General features: G+C 40.2%; 1 protein-coding gene and 1 pseudogene across 1 annotated transcript in view; both read left to right on the forward strand.

Moving 5' to 3' along the window:
• The window catches only part of YES1 (YES proto-oncogene 1, Src family tyrosine kinase), a 109848-nt gene that overhangs the window by 20750 nt on the left and 66410 nt on the right, over nucleotides 1–22688 (forward strand). The window lies entirely within an intron of this gene.
• Nucleotides 128–274, forward strand: LOC118147109 (U1 spliceosomal RNA; annotated as a pseudogene).

A 22688-nucleotide genomic window follows, 5' to 3' on the forward strand; every position in this document is an offset into this window, starting at 1 on the left:
CACCTCAGGAAACTTGACATAATATGTGACACAGAACACCTAGTATATTTCCTTTTAATCTGCTCACTTCTGTAACAAGAAGTTGCTCTTTAAATTAGAAAAACTAGAACAAACAAAAAGAAAACAGGTAATATACTGGCAGGGGATATACCATGACCGTGAAGGTGGTTCCCAGGGTGAGGCTCATCCATTGCACTCTGGTTGTGTTGAACCCTGTGATTTCCCCAAATGCAGAATTTGTAGTAGCGAGGGACTATGTTTGTGGTTTCCCCTGTCATTTGTCAAGTAAGAGATCATAGTGTGAAGTTTATGATATTAAAAACAATTAATAAGAAAATAGTAAGAGTCATCTAGCTTTAAATGATTTCAAGTCTCTAAGTCTAGAACAATTATTTCCCAAGGTTCTGAAAGACATTTCTGATACTTCCAGGGTCCTACCAGTAAGAGAGAAATCATGGAGACAGGTAGATATCCCAGAAAAATGATTAATTAGATGATGCCTTAAAAGGTGAATGCTAATAAATGAAGACACTGAAAGTTACCTTTGATTCCTGACAAAATTTTTTAAAAGTTTGTTAAATAGATGTTTGTTTTCATTTATAAGCAATTGGAAGACTGTAAAGAAGTAATTTTTAAAAGTTGTTTAGTAGTACTTTATGAGTTTGAGTAAATTCTGCATATAGGTCATTGTCAGTGATACTTTCTTGTGTTGGTGAGTGGTCAGACCTGATAAGCTTAGTTTCCTTCTAACAGTATGGTTCAGTGATTGCTTTTCTACCTGTGTTTTGTTTTTGGTTTTTTTTTTTACGCTTTCCATGATAAAGTTTTCTAATGGCATGATAGGTGTTGCATTTTCTTTTTGGGGATAAACAGCCGGGGATATTAGCAGATTTAAAGCTCTTTTTATATTTTACCAGTGTTTTTAGGGGGATTGACTGAACATCATTTTATTTTTGTTATATATTTGAGGATGTCTTAAAATTATTTTAATTTGCTTTTTCAGTTGAAGGCCATATACATCTCTCCTTGTGGTGAACTGCTTGCTCATAACTTTTGCCAGTTTTGCTATTGAGATATTTGTCTTTTTCTTATAGATTTTTAGGGACTCTTGAATATATTATAGATGTTAATTCTTTCTTTGTCTTTGTGTTACAAAGACTTTTTCCATGCCTGTGCATAATGTTCCTTCTATAACTTTTGGAATTTGTGTTTCAAGAACATTTTCTCCACTTGAAGATGATGTTAAAAATTCTACTTAGAAGTTTTTGTTTTGTTTTATCTTACAAAGTCATTTAGCTCTTTACTCTGGATTTTATGTATGTTGTGAAATAAGAATTCTTTTTTTTCCCTCAGATGATATACGTCACTAGTGCTTGTTATTAAATCTATCTTCACACTTGTTCAAAATATCACCTTTTAGCATTACAAATTCTTTTTACTCTTGGGCCTGTTTCTGGGCTCTCTTTATTTTTGATGGATTTAATTGTTTATTTCTATGGGAATACCACATAGCTTGATGCTGCTGATTATAGCCATGATAACAACAGCAACTAATGTGTATTGATAATTGACTGTGTGACAGTCCCTCTTATAAATACTTTAACATATTTAGCTAACTCATTTCTCACAAAACTGTCAAGAATTAGGTATTCTTGATATCTTTATTTTAACATATAAAGAAATAGTCTTCATGAGGTTAAATTTACTCAGATTACAAGGAACTCCAGAGCCTGTACTCTTAACCATGAGGTTGTGATTCCTAGAAGGACAAATTTTCTGTTTTCCTTTTCAAAACTTTCTCAGCTATTCATATACATTCACTTTTTCATATGAATTTCATTGTGATTTTGAGTTAATGTTACTTAGATTTATATAGGAAGGATAGGCATCTTTATAATGTATCTTCTAAAAATAAATGATGTGTTTAGTTTTTGAGATTGTCTTTTATATCCCAATTTTATTTTCTTTTTTTAAATATTTTAAAAATTTAAAAAGAGTTTCACCATGTTGTCCAGGCTGGTCTTGAACTCCTGACCTCAGGTGATCCGCCCGCCACGGCATCCCAAAGTGCTGAGATTACAGGCGTGAGCCACCACACCCGGGCCCAATTTTATTTTCTTATATAGACTCTAAGTATTTGTTTTACTTACTCATAGGTATTATTTGTGTGTGTGTGTGTGTGTGTGTGTGTGTGTGTGTGTGTGTGTTTTGAGATGGAGTCTCACTCTGTCGCTCAGGCTGGAGTGCAATGGCACGATCTTGGCTCACTGCAACCTCCACCTCCTGGGTGCAAGCGATTCTCCTGCCTCAGCCTCCTGAGTAGCTGGGATTACAGACACCCACTACCATGCCCAGCTAATTTTTGTATTTTTAGTAGAGATGGGGTTTGACCATGTTGGTCAGGCTGGTCTTGAACTCCTGACCTCATAATTCACTCGCCTCGGCCTCCCAAAGTGCTGGGACTGCAGGTGTGAGCCACCTCGCCCGGCTGTTTTTTTGTTTCTCTTTTTATTCGAACTTTACTTTAAGTTCTGGGATACGTGTGCTGAATTTGCAGATTTGTTACATAGATGTACATCTGCCATGGTGGTTTGCTGCACCTGTCAACCCGTCATCTAGGTTTTAAGCTCTGCTTGCATTGGGTATTTGTCCTAATGCTCTCCTTCCCCTTTCCCCCCATTCCCCAGCAGACCCCAGTACATGATGTTTCCCTTCCTGTGTCCATGTGTTCTCATTGTTCAGCACCCACTTATGAGTGCGAACATTCAGTGTTTGGTTTTCTGTTCCTGTGTTAGTTTGCTGAGGATGATGGCTTTCAGCTTCATCCATGTCTCCAAAAAGGACATGAACTCATTCTTTTTTTATGGCTGCATAGTATTCCATGGTGTATATGTGCCACATTTTCTTTAACTAGTCTATCGTTGATGGGCATTTGGGTTGGTGCCAAGTCTTTGCTATTGTAAATAATGCTGTAGGTTTATTTAGAAATAATTTCAAAGTTACAGAAGAATTGTTAGAGTAGCACAAAGACCTCCTGGATACCCTCCACCCAGATTTACCAGTTGTTAACATTTTGTCACATTTCCTTTATGATTCCCTCGTTGGGTATGTGTGTATGTGTGTCCCCACCACTACCATTTGAGAGTTAATTGCAACCATCATGTCTCAATACCCTTAAATATTTCAATATGTATTTCCTAAAGCAAGGATATTTTCATATACAATTGCCATACAGTTACTGAATTCAAGAAGTTCAACATCACTATAATACAGTTACCTAATTTCCAGTTGTGGATTGAATTATGTTCCCCAAAAGGGTCCTAATCCTCAGTAGTTCTGAATGGGAACTTATTTGGAAATAGCATCTTTGTGGTACAATTAAGTTACATTGAAGTAATTCTAAATTAGGGTGGACCCTAATCCAATATGAGAGGTGTCCTTATAAGAGGAAAAACACACGTGGGCCAGGTGTGGTGGCTCACACCTGTAATCCCAGCACTTTGTGAGTGTGAGGCCAAGGCGGGTGGATTACTTGAGGTCAGGTGTTCGAAACTAGCCTGACCAATGTGGTGAAACCTTGTCTCTACTAAAAATACAAAAATTAGCTGGTCATTGTGGCACACACCTGTAATACCAGCTACTCAGGGGGCTGAAGCATGAGAATGGCTTGAACCTGGGAGGTGGAGGTTACACTGAGCAGAGACCCTGTGCGCCCTGCACTATAGCTTGGGCAACAGAGTGAGACTCTGTCCCCAAAAAAAAAAAAAAAAAAAAAAAAAACAACACTCCACATGTGAAGACAGACACCCGAAAAGAATGCCTTGTGACAACAGAGGCAGAGACTGGTGTGATGCAGCTGTAAGCCAGGAGCAGGACGGATTGCCAGCTACCATCAGAAGAAGGCAAGGAGGAATTGTATCCAGAGTTTCAGGAGGAGCATAGCCTTGCTGACACCTTAATTTTGGACATTCTGCCTCCAGAACTATGAGATAATAAGCCATTTTTTTCTGCAGCAGCCCTAGTGGGGGAATGATAAAGGAAAGGTGACGAGGAAACTAATACAGTAGTTTATACATTTTCCAATTGTTCTTTATAACAAAAACCCAAAATCCAATCTAGAAATACGTGTTGCACTTATTTGTCATGTTTCTTTAGTCTCCTTTAATCTGAACAGTTCTTCAGTGTTTATCTTTCATGATATTGATTTTTTTTTTTTAAATTGAGACAGAGTCTAGCTCTGTCACCTAGGCTGGAGTGCAGTGGCCTGATCTCAACTCACTGCAAATTTCACCTCACCAGTTCAAGCCATTCTTATGCCTCAGCCTCCCAAGTAGCTGGGATTACAGGCATATGCCACCATGCCCAGCTAATTTTGGTTTTTTTTTTTTGGTATGGAGTCTTGCACTGTCGCCCAGGGTGTGGTGCAGTGGTGTTATCTCAGCTCACTGTAATCTCTACCTTCTGGGTTCAAGCAGTTCTCCTTCTTCAGCCTCCCAAGTAGCTGGGACTACAAGTATGTGCCACCATGCCCAGCTAATTTTTTTGTATTTTTAGTAGAGACAGGGTTTCACCATATTGGCCAGGATGGTCTCAATCTCCTGACCTCGTGATTTGCCCATGACTTCCCAAAGTGCTGGCATTGTAGTCATGAGCCACTGTGCCTGGCCAACACTGATATTTTTTAAAAATTAGACTACTGGTTTTGTATAGTGTACATCAGTGAGGATTTGTTTGCTGTTTCCTCATGATTCAGTTTAGATTATGATTTGATGTGGGAGTACCACTTAAAGGCTATTATGTTCTTCAGAGTACAACACATCAGGAGGTATGCTGTGTTCGTCCTACTACTGGCAGTATTAACTTTGATTACTTAGTTAAGTGATGTCTGTCAGGTTTTTTCACTGTAAAATTAGCATTTCTCTCTTTTTAAACAAATTATAAATAGGGAAACAGTTTTCACTTTCATTGATGATTCCTTGGCTGAATTAATTATTGCAGTAAGAGTTGTAAAATAATACTTTTCTAGCTCTCATATTCCAAGTTTATTAGTTGGGATTCTTTAAGAGAGAACCTTCCTGTCCTCATTTATTTGTTATCAGAGTGACTTATGGACTATCATAGTCAACTAGTTGTAATAGAAGTCTGTGTCTGATACCTTTTCAGTTAATTCTCTTACATGATCTCTTACAAGGGATCCTGCAGGTCAGACACACTGGCTCACACCTTTAATCCCAGAGCTTTGGGAGACTGAGGTGGGAGGATCAAATTTTTCCTTAACTTGAGCCCCAAGGGCTACATGGCTATATATGGTCCCCAATACAGGGGGAATTTCAAACTCTGGAGCCCAGGAGTTTGAGACCAGCCTGAGGAATTTAGTTGAGACCCCATTTCTCCAAAAAATTTAAAAATTAGCTTAGTGTGGTGGTGCATGCCTGTAGCCCTAGCTACTCAGGAAGCTGAGATGGGAGGATTGCTTAAGACCAGGAGTTTGAGGCTGTAGTGAACTATGATCATGTCAGTGCACTTTAGCCTAGGTGACAGGGTCAAACCTCATCTCAAATAATAATTATAACAAACCTTAATAAGACTATTTCTCATATTTGCCATTAAGCTGTAATGCCAGAGTTGACTTGAATTTTAGCTATAGATATATAATATTATGGAAAGATTCTTCTATTTCTAGTTCATAAGAGTTATTTTATTAAAAAGGAGGGGTGGATGTTGATTTAAGCTTTTTTCCCTTGGCTTTTATTGAAATAAATAGCTTTTCTGCTTTTTCTTTTTAAAAATAGAGACACAGTCTTGCTGTATTGCCCAGGCTGATCTTGAACTCCTGGCCTCAAGCAATTCTCCTTTCTCAGCCTTCCAGAGTGCTGGGATTACAGGTTTGAGCCACTGTACCTGGCCTCTTTCTCTCTCTCTCTCTCTGTCTCTTTTTTTCCCCCCCTCCCTCCCCTTCCCCCTACCCTCTTTCTTTAAAAGAGATGAGTCTCAGTATGCTGCTGAGACTGGAGTACAGGGGCTATTCACAGGTGTGATCATGGCATGCTACAGCCTTGAATTCCTGGCCTCAAGTGTCTTCCTGCCTTAGCCTCCTGAGTAGCTGGGACTACAGGTGTGTGCAACAGTACCTGACTTCTTTATTTTTTTTTAACCTGAACCCAAAATGATCAATGTGCCTTATTTATTTATTTTTTTAGATGAAAAAATAAATATTTTTTTATTTATCTCATTCTGTTATCCAGGCTGGAGTACAGTGGCATGATCTCAGCTCATTGCACCCTCTGCCTCCAGGTTCAGGTGATTCCCCTGCCTCAGCCTCCAGAGTAGCTGGGATTATAGGCGCGTACCACCACGTTCGGCTACATTTCCTTATTTTTTAATATGATGAATTGATATTATTAACAGACCCTAAAATGAAACCATTCTTACCTCCTGAGAATACACTATTTTTTTTTTAGTAGAAAAGCCTAGAATAGTAGTTATGAACACTGTTCATTGTACTAGATGAGCACTTGAAATGTGGCTAGTCTAAATTGAGATGTACTGTAAGTGTAGAATACACACCAGATTTTTTTTTTTTTCTGAGACAGCATTTTGCTCTTGTCACCCAGGCTGGAGTGCAATGGCACGATCTCAGTTCACTGCAGCCTCTGCTTCCTGGGTTCAAGCAATGCTCCCGTCTCAGCCTCCCAGGTAGCTGGGCTTACAGGTGCATGTCAATACCTCCTGCTAATTTCTGTATTTTTAGTAGAGATGGGGTTTCACCATGTTGGCCAGGCCGATCTCAAACTCCTGACCTCAAGTGATCCACCCACCTTGACGTGCCAAAGTGCTAGGATTATAGGCATGAGCTACGTGCCCCGCCCAATACACACTAGATTTTAATAAGGTAAAAAGAATCTAGAATTTTTCAACTATTAAATATTAATTGCAGGTTGATAATGTTTTTAATATATTAGGTTTAATAAGATATTAAAATTAATATCTGGACATCTGGCTATTAGAAAATTTAAAATTGCATATGTGGCTTATATTTGTGGTTTGTATTATATTTCTGTTGAACAGTACTGTTCTGGAGCCAAACTGCCTGAGAGCATCTTTGACCTTAGACTAGTTACCTAATCTCTGTGCCTTAGTTTCCTCATCTCTAAGGGGTGAGTGAAAATAGTACTTCACTGAAAGGGTGGTAGTTAAAAGGATTAAATGGGTAAGTGTACATGAGAGTACTTAGGATAGGCCGGGCGCGGTGGCTCATGCCTATAATACCAGCACTTTGGGAGGCCGAGGCGGGTGGATCACGAGGTCAAGATATCGAGACCATCCTGGTCAACATGGTGAAACCCCATCTCTACTAAAGATACAAAAAAATTAGCTGGGCATGGTGGCGCATGCCTGTAATCCCAGCTACTCAGGAGGCTGAGGCAGGAGAATTGCCTGAACCCAGGAGGCGGAGGTTGCGGTGAGCCGAGATCGCGCCATTGCACTCCAGCCTGGGTAACAAGAGCGAAACTCCGTCTCAAAAAAAAAAAAAAGAGTACTTAGGATAGTATTTAGCACGTAGCAACCACTTAATGTTATCTGTTACCATTCCTAATAAGAATGCAAGCTGCATGATGCCTGGAACCTTGTTTTGTTCACTGTCACATCTCTACTTTCTAGACTTACTTTTTTTTTTTTTTAATTTCACTCTTGTCGCCCAGGCTGGAGTGCAGTGGCACAATCTCAGCTCACTGTAACCTCCTCCTCCTGGGCTCAAGCAATTCTCCTGCCTCAGCCTCTGGAGTAGCTGATATTACAAGTGAGTACTACCACACCCGGCTAATTTTTGTATTTTTAGTAGAGATGGAGGTTTCACCATGTTGGCCAGGCTGGTCTTGAACTCCTGACCTCAGGTGGTCCACTTACCTTGGCCTCCATAAATGCTGGGATTACAGGTGTGAGCCACTGCGCCCAGCATAGACTTTCAAAAAAATTTTTTTTTAATTAATGAATGCATATAGAGAATTTTTGAGAAACAGTTGGGAAGGAGCTCTTTTGTTAATCCTGAATGTCTGTTAGAAGGATGCTACAACCAAGAAAGCATCCTGTACTCAGGAAATATATAATATTTGTTCTTTTCTGATAGCGTTTTTTTTAAAAGAAGATTTAAACTGTTTTAATGGTTATTGCTTTATTTAGGTCTCCTATCTTTTAACTGAGTTATTTTTATTTGCCTGGTTAGCCATTTCATCTAGTTCTGAAAACTTTATTGGCAGGAATTATACAAAGTTATCACTTTCCTTTCAAATCATTTGTGGCTCTCATACCCTTCTCATACCTAATATTGTGTACACTCCCTTTTCCTTTTTTTCCCTTTTTTTTTTTTTTTTTGAGACGGAGTCTCACTCTTGTTGTCTAGGCTGGAGTGCAGTGGTGCCATCTTGGCTCACCGCAGCCTCCGCCTCCAGGGTTCAAGTGATTCTTCTGGCTCAGCCTCCCAAGTAGGTGGGATTACCTGCATGCACCACCATGCCCGGCTAATTTTTATATTTTCAGTAGAGACAACGTTTCTCCATGTTGGTCAGGCTGGTCTCAAACTCCTGACCTCAGGTGATCCATCTGCTTTGGCCTCCTAAAGTGTTGGAATTACAAGTGTGAGCCACTTTGCCCAACCCTTTTTGTTTCTTGATTATGATGAAATCCAGTGATTTATCTGTTTCATTGATGTTTATTTGTAAATATCATACTGGATTTTTTTTGTTAGAATAAGAGAAAATTAAAAGAAAAGGCAATGAATTAGAAACAAGAAAAAGAAATCTCAGTATGATTTAGAAATAAAAATTTTTTGGGAGGCTTCTTTTTTTCCCTCCTGCCTGAGACAGAGTTTCATTCTTGTTGCCCAGGCTGGAGTTCAGTGACACAGTCTCAGCTCACTGCAACCTCTGCGTCCCGGGTTCAAGCGATTCTCCTGCATCAGCCTTTCCCAGGTTGCTGGGATTACAAGCATGGGCCACCACACCTGGCTAATTTTGTAGAGATGGGTTTTCACCATGTTGGCCAGGCTCGTCTCAAACTCCTACCTCAGGTGATCCGACCACCTAGGCTTCCCAAAGTGCTGGGATTGCAGGACTGAGACACTGTACCTGGGGGTTTCTTTTGTTTATTTTATTTTTATTTATTTTTATGCAAGAGTTTCTCACTCTTGTTGCCCAGGCTGGAGTGCAGTGGCACAATCTTGGCTCCCTGCAACCTCTACCTCCCTGGTTCAAGCAATTCTCCTGTCTCAGCCTCCCCAGTAGCTGGGATTACAGGCAGGTGCCACCCAGCTAATTTTTTGTATTTAGTAGAGATGGAGTTTCACCATGTTAGTCAGGTTGTTCTCGAACTTCTGACTGCAGATGATCCGCCTGCCTCAGCATCCCAAAGTGCTGGCATTACAGTCTTGAGCCACCACACCTGGTCATTTTTTTTAGATTGTAAATTTCCCTAATTTTGTTTCTTCCTAAAATTTCCCAAATTCCTCAATTCATTTTTTTATATTATTTCCTTTTTAGTAATAATGTGTGTAAGGCTGTGAACTTTGCTCTGAATACAACCTTTGCTGTAGTTCACTGGTAAAGTTGTTTTTTTTGTTGTTTTGGGGCTTTTTGTTTTTGTTTTTTTTTTTGTTTTGAGACAGGGTCTTGCTCTTTTGCTCAGGCTGAAGTGCAGTGGCATAGTCATGGGTCATTGCAGCCTTGACCTCCCAAGAGATCCTCCTACTTCTGCCTCTTAAGTAGCTGGGACAACAGACATGCACTACCACACTTGGCTGATTTTTAAATTTTTTGTTGAGACAGGGTCTCCCTATGTTGTCCAGGCTAATCTTGAATTCCTGGGCTCAAGCCATCCTCCCTCCTCAGTCTCCCCAAGTGTTGGGATTACATTCGTGAGCCATCATGCCTAGCAAAGTCATCTTTTATTATTTATTTATTTATTTTGAGACAGAGTCTTGCTCTGTCACCCAGACTGGAGTGCAGTGGCCCAATCTCAGCTCACAGCAACCTCTGCCTCCCGGGTTCAAGCGATTCTCCTTGCCTCAGCTTCCCGAGTAGCTGGTGCCTGGCTAATTTTTGTATTTTTAGCAGAGATGGGGTTTCACTTTGTTGGTCAGGCTGGTCTCGAACTTCTGACCTTATGATACACCCGACTTGGCCTCCCAAAGTGCTGGGATTATAGGTGTAAGCCACTGCGCCCAGCTAGCAAAGTTGTAATTTTATAATTGCGGGCTTTGTTCTCTCTTTGACATAAGTGTAGTGCATCATGAATATTTTAATATAGTTATCTCACTTAAGAAAACTTGGAAAAAACAGCTTGTTTACCATTTCCTTAGGTTTTAAAGCATATATTCGGTTATCAGTACTCAGCGAATGCTAAACAACGATGAAAAAATTGTTTTTAGTCAGAAGCAACTAAAGCATTTATAGGTAATTTCATGGAATTTATCTATTCTCAAAACTAATGTTATAAAATGGGGACCATAATATGATAAATCTTTATATGATTCAGTTCAACAAACTTTTTTACATGCCCTGAGCAAGCAAATACTTATCATACTGTTTTTGTTTGTTTGAGACAGTCTTTCACTCTGTCACTCAGGCTGGAGTGCAGTGGAGAGATCTCAGTTCACTGCAACCTCTACTTCCTGGGTCCAAGTGATTCTTGTGTCTCAGCCTCTCAAGTAGCTGGGACTGCAGGCACACACCACCACACCTGGCTAATTTTAAAAAATACATTTTTAGTAGAGACAGGGTTTCACCAAGTTTGCCAGGCTGTTCTCAAACTCCTGGCCTCAAGTGATCTGTCTGCCTTAGCCTCCCAAAGTGCTGGGATTACAGGTGTGAGCTACTGCACCCAGCCCTAATAATGTTTTCAGAGCACAAAATAGTATCAGAATTACAAAAATTCTTAACATTATTGCATTCTAAAATAGTTTTCCACAGAATATTTGTGCCTTTTTAGGTGGAAACATCCATACCTGTATATGCTAAACTTTGAAAAACAATAAAACTTATAAATTTTTAACTTATATATACACATAGTTATGTACATATTTTAAACAATGATTTTAGGGTCGAAATAGTGTAGCCAGAAGTAAGCAATATCCCAGAAATATGAAGTTCTTGCTTTAATTTTTAGGTCATCCTAAGGAATGAAAAGTTGAATATAAATGATCATTTATAGCACATGCTAAAAGGCTCCCCATGTAATACGAAAGTAGAAAGAAAGGAAACATCAGCCAGATACAGCGGCTCACGCCTGTAATCCTAGAACTTTGGGAGGCTGAGGCAGGCAGATTATCAGAGGTCTGGAGTTTGAGACCAGCCTGATCAACGTGGAGAAACCCCCCTCTCTACTAAAAATACAAAATTAGCCAGGCCTGGTGGCACATACCTGTAAACCCAGCTTCTCTGGAGTCTGAGGCAGGAGAATCACTTGAAGCTGGGAGGTGGAGGTTGCAGTGAGCCAAGATCATGCCATTGCATCTATACTGGGCAACAAGAGCAAAACTCTGTCTCAAAAAAAAAAAAAAGCTGGGCGCGGTGGCTCACACCTGTAATCCCAGCACTATGGGAGGTCGAGTTTGAGACCAGCCTGACCAATATGGTAAAACCCCATCTTTAAAAAAACAACAGAAAAAAAAGGAAACATCAACTTTTTAAAATCAGAAACTTCATAGCTCTTTTTAATATAACAGCTGTATTGAACTAGAATGAAACCATTCATGCTATTTCCATGTTAACTTTTTTTACTTCAAAGACCCAAACGAGGCAAGTTCGTATAGTTGGGAGATTCAAAATGTAAATGGATGCAAAGAGTCAAAATATAAATATCAGGATTGGCTGGAAATAGCATGCATCCTGCCTTTCTCATATAGCTGTCGTTTTCTTGTTACTCAGCATTCATGCCCTACCTGGACTCGATTAGATTAATATCAGTCTCTTTAATCTCTACTCTTCAATTAAAAAATAGATTCAAACATTAATTTTTTTATCAGTTTGGGTCAGGTTCTAAATGTTGATGGGGAAAATAATCGATAATTCAACAAAAAGAATTTTTTTGTTGTTGAGACAGAGTCTCTGTTGCCCAAGCTGGAGTGCAGTGGCATGATCTCAGCTCACTGCAGCCTCCCTCTGCCTTCCAGTTTCAAGCAATTCTCCTGCCTCAGCTTCCGGAGTAGCTGGAATTACAAGCATGTGCCACCATGCACAGCTAATTTTTGTATTTTTAGTAGAGACAGGGTTCACCATGTTGGCCAGGCTGGTCTTGAACTCCTGACCTTAGGTGATCCACCTGCCTTCGCCTCCCAAAGTGCTGAGATTACAGGTTTGAGCCAATGAGCCTGGCCCAACAATAACATAATTGTGGCCATCTTTTCTATCAGTATTCATATACAGTTAGTTCTCATTATTTATGCTAGTTATATTCTATAAAATCATTATGAACACTAACTTATCAAAGATCAAACCATTCCTCCTAGAGGGAATACAGCGTTAGGGTTAGGTTCCTATGAGTTTTTTTTTTTTTTTTTTTCAGACAGAGTCTTGCTTTTTCACCCAGGCTGGAGTGCAGTGGCGGGATCTCAGCTCACTGCAACCTCTGCCTCCAGGGTTCAAGCGATTCTCCTGCCTCAGCCTCCTTAGTAGCTGGGATTCAGGCACATGCCACCATGCCCCACTAATTTTTGTATTTTTAGTAGAAACAGGTTTTCACTATGTTGATCAGTCTGGTCTGAAACTCCTGACCTCGTGATCCACCTGTCTCGGCCTCCCAAAGTGCTGGGATTACAGGTGTGAGCCACCTCGCCCAGCCTCCTATGAGCTTTTGTTTGTTTTTCTATATTTAAGTTGCTGAAGAACTCAATCCTATGAGCTTTTTTAAAGAAATTATACAACCTTGTTATATGTGTGCTTCTGTTCAAAGATGTCTTATATCTATTAAAACGTAAATGGAATGAAGTCCTTCAGAACATGTCATGCAGGTATATTTGACTTTATGATATAGATATGGTACTTGAAGCTTGATCATATAAAAGTTTAATGTGTAACAAATCCTGTTTTCCCATACATTTTTATTCAAGTGCCTCTAAGTTTCTTATTTCTGAGTGGAAACAATAGCAGTTGCTAAGTAATCAGTAATGCAGAAATCGATATTATCAGTTGTTATTGCCATCCTGAACTGATATGGTACTAATTTTAGCAAGCAGTTGAATTCACAAATACGAAATCCAAGATAGGAATATCTGTGTGTGTGTGTGTGTGTGTGTGTGTGTGTGTAATTTTTAATGATGATGTTTATAGTAGTGAATATTGCGGAGTGCCTTCTAGGCTAACCATAATAGATAAAGATTCTCTTTTAGGTTTCCTTAGTTCTCTTGCCAGTGCCCCTCAAACTTCACACTCCTATGTCAAGCTCCCCTTCCTCCCACTCTAGGGAGGGAGAAAAAAGGGAAAAAGTCTTCAGGTTTGGTATTGTGACAAAGAAGGAAGTCACCCTCAACCCCCACCCCCACTTCCACCTCATCTTTCAGTCCTGGTGATTTGAGTAATTTTTGTGAGGAGACCAGCTTTCTGCCAAGTTCTCATTTAGAGGTTATTTGAAGAACAATTACATCTTAGGGTTTCTTAGTTTATTTTGTGTTGCTATAACAGTACTACAGATTTGGGTAATTTATAAAGAAGAGAAATTTACTTCTCATAGTTCTGGAGGCTGAGAGGTCGAATACCAAAGTACTGGCAGCTGGCAAGGGCCTTCTTGATGTGTTATTCCATAGTGGGAGGTGAGAGGCTGAGAGAGGGTTGGAGTGAGGGAAAGAGAGAAACTCACTTAAAAAAAAAAGTCACTCTTTTGCCCAAGCTGGAGTGCAGTGGCAGAATCCTGGCTCACTGTAGCCTTGAACTCCTGGCCTCAAATGTACCTCCCTACTTCAGGCTCCCAAGTAGCTGGGATTACAGGTGCTTACCAGTGCTTGGCTTTTTTTTTTTTTTAATTCCTTTTGTAGTGACAAGGTCTCACTGTGTTGCTTAGGCTGGTCTTGACAAATCCCTTTTATAACAAACCCACTCCCATGATAGTAACATTAACCCAACAGTGTTGAAAGGTGGGATCTTTAAGATGTGAATAGCTTACGACTCACATCTTAAAGATCCCACCTTTCAACACTGTTGCTTTGGGGATTAAGCTTCCAACACGTGAACTTTGGGGACACACTCAAACCATAGAATAGAGTATCATCTGAACAGGGTGGATATAATGCCAACCACAGCCCTATGACCAGGACTCAGTGCTTCTCCTTCCAGCTACTTAGAACAAGCCCATCTTTACTTGTTCCTCTTTCTCCTCCTAACACTTAGTATTATATACTTCAAAAGTTTGGTAAGGAGAGGGGAACATGGTGTCTCTTATTGGCTTGTTTCCTTTTAAGACCTATTTAGGGGCCGGGTGTGGTGGCTCACACCTGTAATCCAAGCACTTTGGAGGCCAAGGCGGGTGGATCACCTGAGGTCGGGAGCTCAAGACCAGCCTGACCAACATGGTGAAACCCCGTCTTAAAAAAAATAAATAAATAAAATAAAATAAAATATTTAAAAAGACCTATTTAGATGGATGAGTTGTTAACTCCATTGACTCAATCACTTTGTTTTACTTTGAAAGTTAATAATTTCTACCAGTGTCCAACATTTTGGCTTTCCTGGGTCACACTGGAAGAATTGTCTTGGGCCACCCATAAAATACAGTAACACTGGCCAGACACAGTGGCTCACACCTGTAATCCCAGCACTTTGGGAGGCCAAGGTAGGCAGATCATGTGGTCCAAAGATGAAGACCATCCTGGCCAACATAGTGAAACCCCATCTCTACTGAAAATATAAAAATTGGCTGGGCATAGTGGCACAGGCCTGTAGTCCCAGCTACTCGGGAGGCTGAGGCAGGAGAATCACTTGAACCCAGGAATTGAAGGTTGCAGTGAGCCAAGATCGTGCCATTGCACTCCAGCCTGGAGACAGAGTGAAACTCTGTCTCAAAACAAAATAAAAAAAGTCAGTAACACTAACAATGGCTGATTAAAAAAAAAAACCCACTGTGCATGATTTTTGTGATATCCGCCACCACAGATAAGCAAAATAGTCCTCACATTCAAAGGGTTGAACACCCGTGATTCTCCTAATTTAGCCAAGTTATATTGCTTAGTATGGAAGCATACTGACTCTCTGAACCCTAACACATGAGCATTTTTGTAATATACTGATTGTAAGCACGGATACTGTGGTAGGCAGTATCTTGTCTCCCCAAAGATGTCCGTGTTCTGTGAATTCTCAGAACCTGTGACTATATTAGGTTACATGGTAAAGAGGAGTTACAGTTTCAGGTAGACTTAAGGTTCCTAATCAACTGATTTTAAAATAGGGAGTTTATCCTAACTTATCCAGGTAGGGCCATTATAGTAACAATGGTGTTTGTTTTGTTTTGTTTTGTTTTGTTTTGTTTTGAGAAAGAGTCTTGCTCTGTCACCAGGCTGGGAGTGCAGTGGCACGATCATGGCTCACTGCAATCTCTGCCTCCTGGGTTCAAGTGATTCTCCTGCCTCAGCCTCCTGAGTAGCTGGGACTACAGGCATGTGCCACCATGCCTGGCCAATTTTTGTATTTTTAGTAGAGACCAGTTTTCACCATGTTGATGGTCTCTGTCTCTTGACTTGTGATCCACCCACCTCAGCCTCCCAAAGTGCTGGGATCACAGGCGTGAGCCACCACACCGGGCCATAACAATGGTTTTTAAGGGTGGAAATGAAAAGCAGGAAAGTCAAAGAAATGTCACAACAAAGCAGCGTCAGAAAGAGACAACATTCCAGGCCTTAAAAGTGGAAGGAATCTGTGAGCCAAGGAATGTGAGCAGCCCCCACAAGCTAGAAAGGGCAAGAACTGATTTTCTCTTTGAATCTGCAGAAGGAAATGCAGTCCTGCTGACACCTTGATTTTAGCCCAGTGACGCCAGTGTCAGACTTCTGAACTCTAAGAGAAGTATGTCTGTATTGTTTTAAGCCACTAAATTTGTGGTAATCTGTTGTAGCAGCAATAATTAATGGACACTGAGATGAGATGTTCTGAGTTCATTCTCAGCTTCTGGCTCTGTAACTTACTAGTTTTGTGACATAGAACCAAAACCTATTTAACCTCTCCAGCCTCAGTTTCCTCATCTGTAAAGCAGGGATAATAACAACACATATCTTCAGTGGTTATTGCCTGGATTAAATAACTTAGTGCATCCAACATACACACTTACATACGTCTTTCATTTTTTTTTTTTGGAAGGAGTTTTTGCCCTTGTTGCCCAGCCTGGAGTACAATGGCACAATCTTGGCTCACTGCAACCTCCGCCTCCTGGGTTCAAGCAATTCTTCTGTCTCAGCCTCCCGAGTAACTGGGATTACAGGCACTCACCACCATTCCTGGCTAATTTTTTTGTATTTTTGGTAGCGACAGGGTTTCACTCTGTTTGTTGGTCAGGCTGGTCTCGAACTTCTGACCTCAGGTGATCCACCTGCCTCAGCCTCCCAAAGTCCTGGGGTTACAGGTGTGAGCCACCATGCTCAGCATATACATTTTTATTATTTACATTTTAATATGGTGAGCATATAGAAAATTTGTAATGAAAAAGAAAAAAAATAATTGAATTATTTGTCTTAATTCTTATTGAAATATAAGAAATTAGACATAGTAACTGTCCCATGGACATATAAAATTACAAGAAAAGTTTGGCCATATATGTGACAAGATGTGCCTTTATAATGAGCATTTTTTTGCCAGTATGAAATTTGACTGGGAAAATTGCATATTATGCCTGTTTTGTTTAATATAGGAAATGGATTTTTTCCATTATCCTCAAAAGAAAAAAACTTTTAGTGTTTATTGTATATTACAAATATTAATAAAATGAAAAATTAATGAGCCGGGCATGATGGCTTATGCCTGTAATCACAGCACTTTGGGAGGCCAAAGGTGGGTGGATCACCTGACGTCAGGTATTCAAGACCAAGCCTGGCCAATATGGTAAAAAACCCTGTTTCCACTAAAACTACAAAAATTAGCTGGGCATCGTGGTGGGCACCTGTAATTCCATCTATTTGGGTGGCTGAGGCAGGAGAATCACTTGAACCTGGGAGGTGGAAGTTGTATTGAGCTGAGATCACGCCATTGCACTCCAGCCTGGGCAACAAGAGCGAAAGTCCATCTCAAAAAAAAAAAAAAAAGAAAATAAAAAGAAAAATTAATGATACATGTAGAAGCTTAGAAAAATCTGTAGTGAATTAGAAGCAGATATGCTACAGCTTACGGGTTTCTTACTTTTTTATCCCATTTTTTTGGGGGGGGTGGCGGAGGGGCAGAGTCTTGCTGTGTTGCCCAGGCGGGAGTGCAGTGTGCAGTCTTAACTCACTGCAACCTCCGTATCCCAGATTCAAGTGATTCTCTTGCCTCAGCCTTCCGAGTAGCTAGGATTATAGGCGCCTACCACCATGCCCAGTTTTTTTGAAGCTCCATCTCAAAAAAAACATAAAAGAAAAAGAAAAATTGATGATATATGTTGAAGCTTAGAAAAATCTGTTGGGGGTAGGGAATTGGAAGAAGATATACTACGGCTCACAGATTTCTTACTTTTTTATTCTGTTTTTTTGGAGGTGGGGGCAGAGTCTTGCTGTATTGCCCAGGCAGGAGTGTAGTGTGCGATCTTAACTCACTGCAACCTCTGTATCCCAGGTTCAAGTGATTCTCCTGCCTCAGCCTTTCGAGTAGCTAGGATTATAAGCTCCAACCACCATGCCCAGCATTTTAAAAATATTTTTAGTAGAGGTGGGGTTTCACCATGTTGGCCAGGCTGGTCTCAAACTTCTGACCTCAGGTGATCTACCTACCTCAGCATCCCAGAGTGCTGGGATTAAAGGTGTGAGCCCCCGTGTCCAGCCAATGCCTCCATTTTATGTTAAGGACTTTGGACTTTATATTGGGAGAAAGAGGGGGCTGGATCATCAAAGGCTTATAATCAGACTTTCTTTTCTAGAGAACACAAATATTTTTCACATTACAGCCAGGAAGGATTGGAGAACTAATACTATAGAGGGATGCAAGTCAGCTAAGGAGGCTTTTGCAATAATTTGGACACTAAATAAGTAGTAGTCAAGGGAAGTAGTAATTAGCTGGGGGGGAATGGAAGAATTTCAGAGATTACAGGGCAGTATGGTCAAGTCCTTGTGACAGTTGGCCATACGTGGCATGGGGGAGGGTGTCTTAGTCCATTTTCAGAATACTTGAAACTGGGTAATTTATAAAGAAAAGAAATTTATTTCTTACAGTTCTGGATGCAGAGAAGTCCAAGGTCAAGGGGCCGCATCTGGGAAGGGCTTTCTTGCTGGTAGGACCCTTGTCTACTTAGATGGTGCAGGGTATCATATGGTGAGGGGGCTGAGTGTGCTATTGTGCTAAGCTCAGATCTCTCTTCCTCTTATAAAGCCACCAGTTGTACTCCCATGATGACCTTTACCCTTTATTAATCCATGCATGAATTAATTTATTAATAAAGGCAGAGCCCTCATGATCCAATCACTTCTTAAAGGCATCCCTCTCAATACTGTCTCACTGGGTATTAAGTTTGTGTGTTTGTTTTGGAGACAGAGTCTCAACTCCGTCACCCAGGCTGGAGTGCAGAGTGCAATGGCAAGATCTTGGTTCACTACAAACTCTACCTCCCCACTTCAAGCGATTCTTCTGCCTCAGCCTTCTAAGTAGCAGGTGTGTGCCACAATGCCCAGCTAATTATTGTTTTTTTAGTAGAGACAAGGTTTCACCATGTTGGTCATGCTGGTCTCGAACTCCTGACCTCAGGTGATTCACCTGCCTCAGCCTCCCAAAGTGCTGGATTACTGGTGTGAGCCTCTGCCCCCAGCCTGTTTAGTCTTTCTTAAAGAGATTTAAGGGGAAAAAAATGACTACATACATTGTTATAGAAACAGCTGGATGGTGTTTTTAAGGTTTAAAACCCCAGCTAAAGAAAAGTACATGTAGTGCCTGAGGAGCATTTAATTGACATAAGGATTTGAAAGTGGTATGTAATTGTTTACTCTAATTTGCTGGTTAAAAATCTTGACAAAAACCGGGAAGTAAATGTGAAAATCTGAAAGAATAAAGATTCTTGAGATATGTGTATGGTCAGCTTATTTTTTGAGTTGACTGGATTTTAGAGGGAATGATGAATAATAGTACTTCACAGGTGCCTTGCTACCAACAAACTGCCTTTAATAATTGCCTAAGGTGGCTGAAGGTAATTTATACTGAGATCTTCATGATTCAGGTCTGATCTGTGTTTAATATATTTTTTTTTAATCTTGAGATAATTTGTAAGTTATTTTTGTTACTATAATCTATAACAAAAAGATTAAGTATTTGCTACATTTTTTTTTTCTTTTCTTTTCTTTTTTTTTTAGTCTCACTTTTTCGCCCAGGCTGGAGTGCAGTGGTGCGATCCTATCTCACTGCAGCCTTGACCTCCCAGGCTCAAGCTGTCCTCCCACCTCAGCCTTCTGAGTAGCTGGAATTACAAGTGTGCACCACCATGCCTGACTAATTTTCAAGTTTTTTGTTGAGGTGGGGTCTCCTTATATTGCCCAGGCTTGTCTTGAACTCCTGGACTCAAGTGATCCTCCCACCTCAGCCTCTCAAAGTGCTGGGATTAGCCACTGTACCCGACCATACAATTCCTTTTATATATATATGTATAAATTACTGCATTTTAGGTTTTGAAGAACATGTAAAGAACATGCAGGATTGTTGCATAGGTACATACATGGCAATGTGGACTGCTGCCTCCATCCCCATCACCTATATCTGGCATTTCTCCCCATATTATCCCTCCCCAACTCCCTACCCCCCACTGTCCCTTCCCTAGTCCCCTGCAACAGACCTCAGTGTGTGATGCCCCCTTCCTGTGTCCATGTGTTCTCATTGTTCAACATCCACCTATGAGTGAGAACATGTGGTGTTTGATTTTCTGTTCTTGTGTCAGTTTGCTGAGAATGATGGTTTCCAGGTTCATCCATGTCCCTACAAAGGTCATGAACTCGTTTTTTATGGCTGCATAGTGTTCCATGATGTATATGTGCCACATTTTCCCTGTCCAGTCTATCATTGATGGGCATTTGGGTTGGTTCCAAGTGTTTGCTATTGTAAACAGTGTTGCAGTAAACATACATGTGCATGTGTCCTTATAACAGAATGATTTATAATCCTGTGGATATATACCTAGTAATGGGATTGCTGGGTCAAATGGAATTTCTATTTCTAGGTCCTTGAGGAATCACCACACTGTCTTCCACAATGGTTGAACTAATTTACACTCCCACCAACAGTGTAAAAGTGTTCCTATTTCTCTACATGTTCTCCAGCATCTGTTGTCTCTGGATTTTTTAATGATTGCCATTCTAAGTGGCAGGAGATAGTATCTCAATGTAGTTTTGATTTGCATTTTTCTAATGACCAGTGATGATGAGCATTTTTTCATATGTTTTTTGGCCTCATATATGACTTCTTTTGAAAAGTGTCTGTTCATATCCTTTGCCCACTTTTGAATGGGTTTGTTTATTTGTTTCTTGTAAATCCGTTTTAGTTCTTTATAGATTTTGGATATAAGTCCTTTGTCAGATGGGTAGATTGCAAAACTTTTTTCCCATTCTGTTGGTTGTCAGTTCACTCTGATGATTGTTTCTTTTGCTGTGCAGAAGCTCTGGAGTTTAATTAGATCCCATTTGTCTATTTTGGCTTTTGTTGCCAATGCTTTTGGTGTTTTAGTTATGAAGTCCTTGCCTATCTATGCCTATGTCCTGAATGGTTTTGCCTAGCTTTTCTTTTAAGGTTTTTATGGTGTTAGGTCTTATGTTTAAGTCTTTAATCCATCTGGAGTTAATTTTAGTGTAAGGTGTCAGGAAGGGGTCCAGTTTCTGCTTTCTGCACATGGCTAGCCAGTTTTGCCAACACCATTTGTTTAACAGGGACTCCTTTCCCCATTGCTTATTTTTGTGAAGTTCATCAAAGACCAGATGGTTGTAGATGTGTGGCGTTGCCTCCGAGGCCTCTGTTCTGTTCCATTGGTCTATATTTCTGTTTTGGTACCAGTACCATGCTGTTTTGATTACTACAGCCTTGTAGTATAGTTTGAAGTCAGGTAGTGTGCTGCCTCCAGCTTTGTTCTTTTTGCTTGGAATTGACTTGGCTATGCGGCCTCTCTTTTGTTTCCATAGGAAGTTTAAGGTGGTTTCTTCCAGTTCTGTGAAGAAGGTCATTGGTAGTTGATGGGGATAGCATTGAATCTGTAAATTACTTGGAGCAGTATGGCCATTTTCATGATGTTGATTCTTCCCAAACATTAGCATGGAATGTTTCTCCATCTGTTTGTGTCCTCTTATTTCATTGAGCAGTGGTTTGTAGTTCTGTTTAAAGAGGTCCTTTACATTCTTTGTTAGTTGTATTCCTAAGTATTTTATTCTCTTTGTAGCAATTGTGAATGGCAGTTCATTCTTGATTTGGCTCTCTTTAAGTCTGTTATTGGTATATAGAAATGCTTGTGATTTTTGCACATTGATTTTGTATCCTGAGACTTTGCTGAAGTTTCTTATCAGTTTAAGGAGATTTGGGGCTGAGATGATAGGGTCTTCTAAATAGACAATCAAATAGAGATGATTTGGCTACCTCCTTTCCTAATTAAATACCCTTTATTTCTCTGGCTAGAACTCCCAATACTATATTGAATAGGAGTGGTGAGAGAGGGCATCCTTGTCTAGTGCCAATTTCAAAGGGAATGCTTCCAGTGTTTGCCCATTCAGTATGATATTGGCTGTGGGTTTCTTGTAAATAGCTTTTTTTGAGATACATTATTTTGAGATACATTCTGGCGATACCTAGTTTTTGAGAGTTTTTAGCATAAAGGGCTGTTGAATTTTGTCTAAGGCCTTCTCTGCATCTATTGAGATAATCATGTGGTTTTTGTCTTTGGTTCTGTTTATGTGGTGAATTACATTTATAGACTTGCATATGTTCAACCAACCTTGCATCCCTGGATGAAGCCTGCTTGATTGTGGTGGATAAGCTTTTTGATGTGCCGTTGCAATCGGCTTGCCAGTATTTTATTGAAGATATTTGCATCTATGTTCATCATGGATATTGGCCTGAAGTTTTCTTTTCTTGTTGAGTCTCTTCCAGGTTTTGGTATCAGGATGATGTTGGTCTCATAAAATGAGTTGGGGAGGATTCCCTCTTTTTGGATTGTTTGGAATGGTTTCAGAAGGAGTGGTACCAACTCCTCTTTGTATGGCTGGTAGAATTCAGCTGTGAACCCATCTGGACCTGGGCTTTTTTTGGTTGGTAAGCTATTAATTGCTGTCTCAACTTCAGCCCTTGTTATTGGTCTATTCAGGGTTTTGACTTCTTCCTGGTTTAGGCTTGGGAGGGCATAAGTGTCCAGTATTTTATCCATTTCTTATGTGCATAGAGTTGTTTGTGGTAATCTCCGATGGTGGTTTGCATTTCTGTGGAATCTGTGGTGATATCCCCTTTATCATTTTTATTGCATCTATTTGATTATTTTCTCTTTTCTTTTTTATTAATCTGGCTAGTGGTCTATTT

Source organism: Callithrix jacchus, chromosome 13, assembly GCF_049354715.1.
Source record: "Callithrix jacchus isolate 240 chromosome 13, calJac240_pri, whole genome shotgun sequence".
Lineage (NCBI taxonomy): Eukaryota > Metazoa > Chordata > Mammalia > Primates > Cebidae > Callithrix > Callithrix jacchus.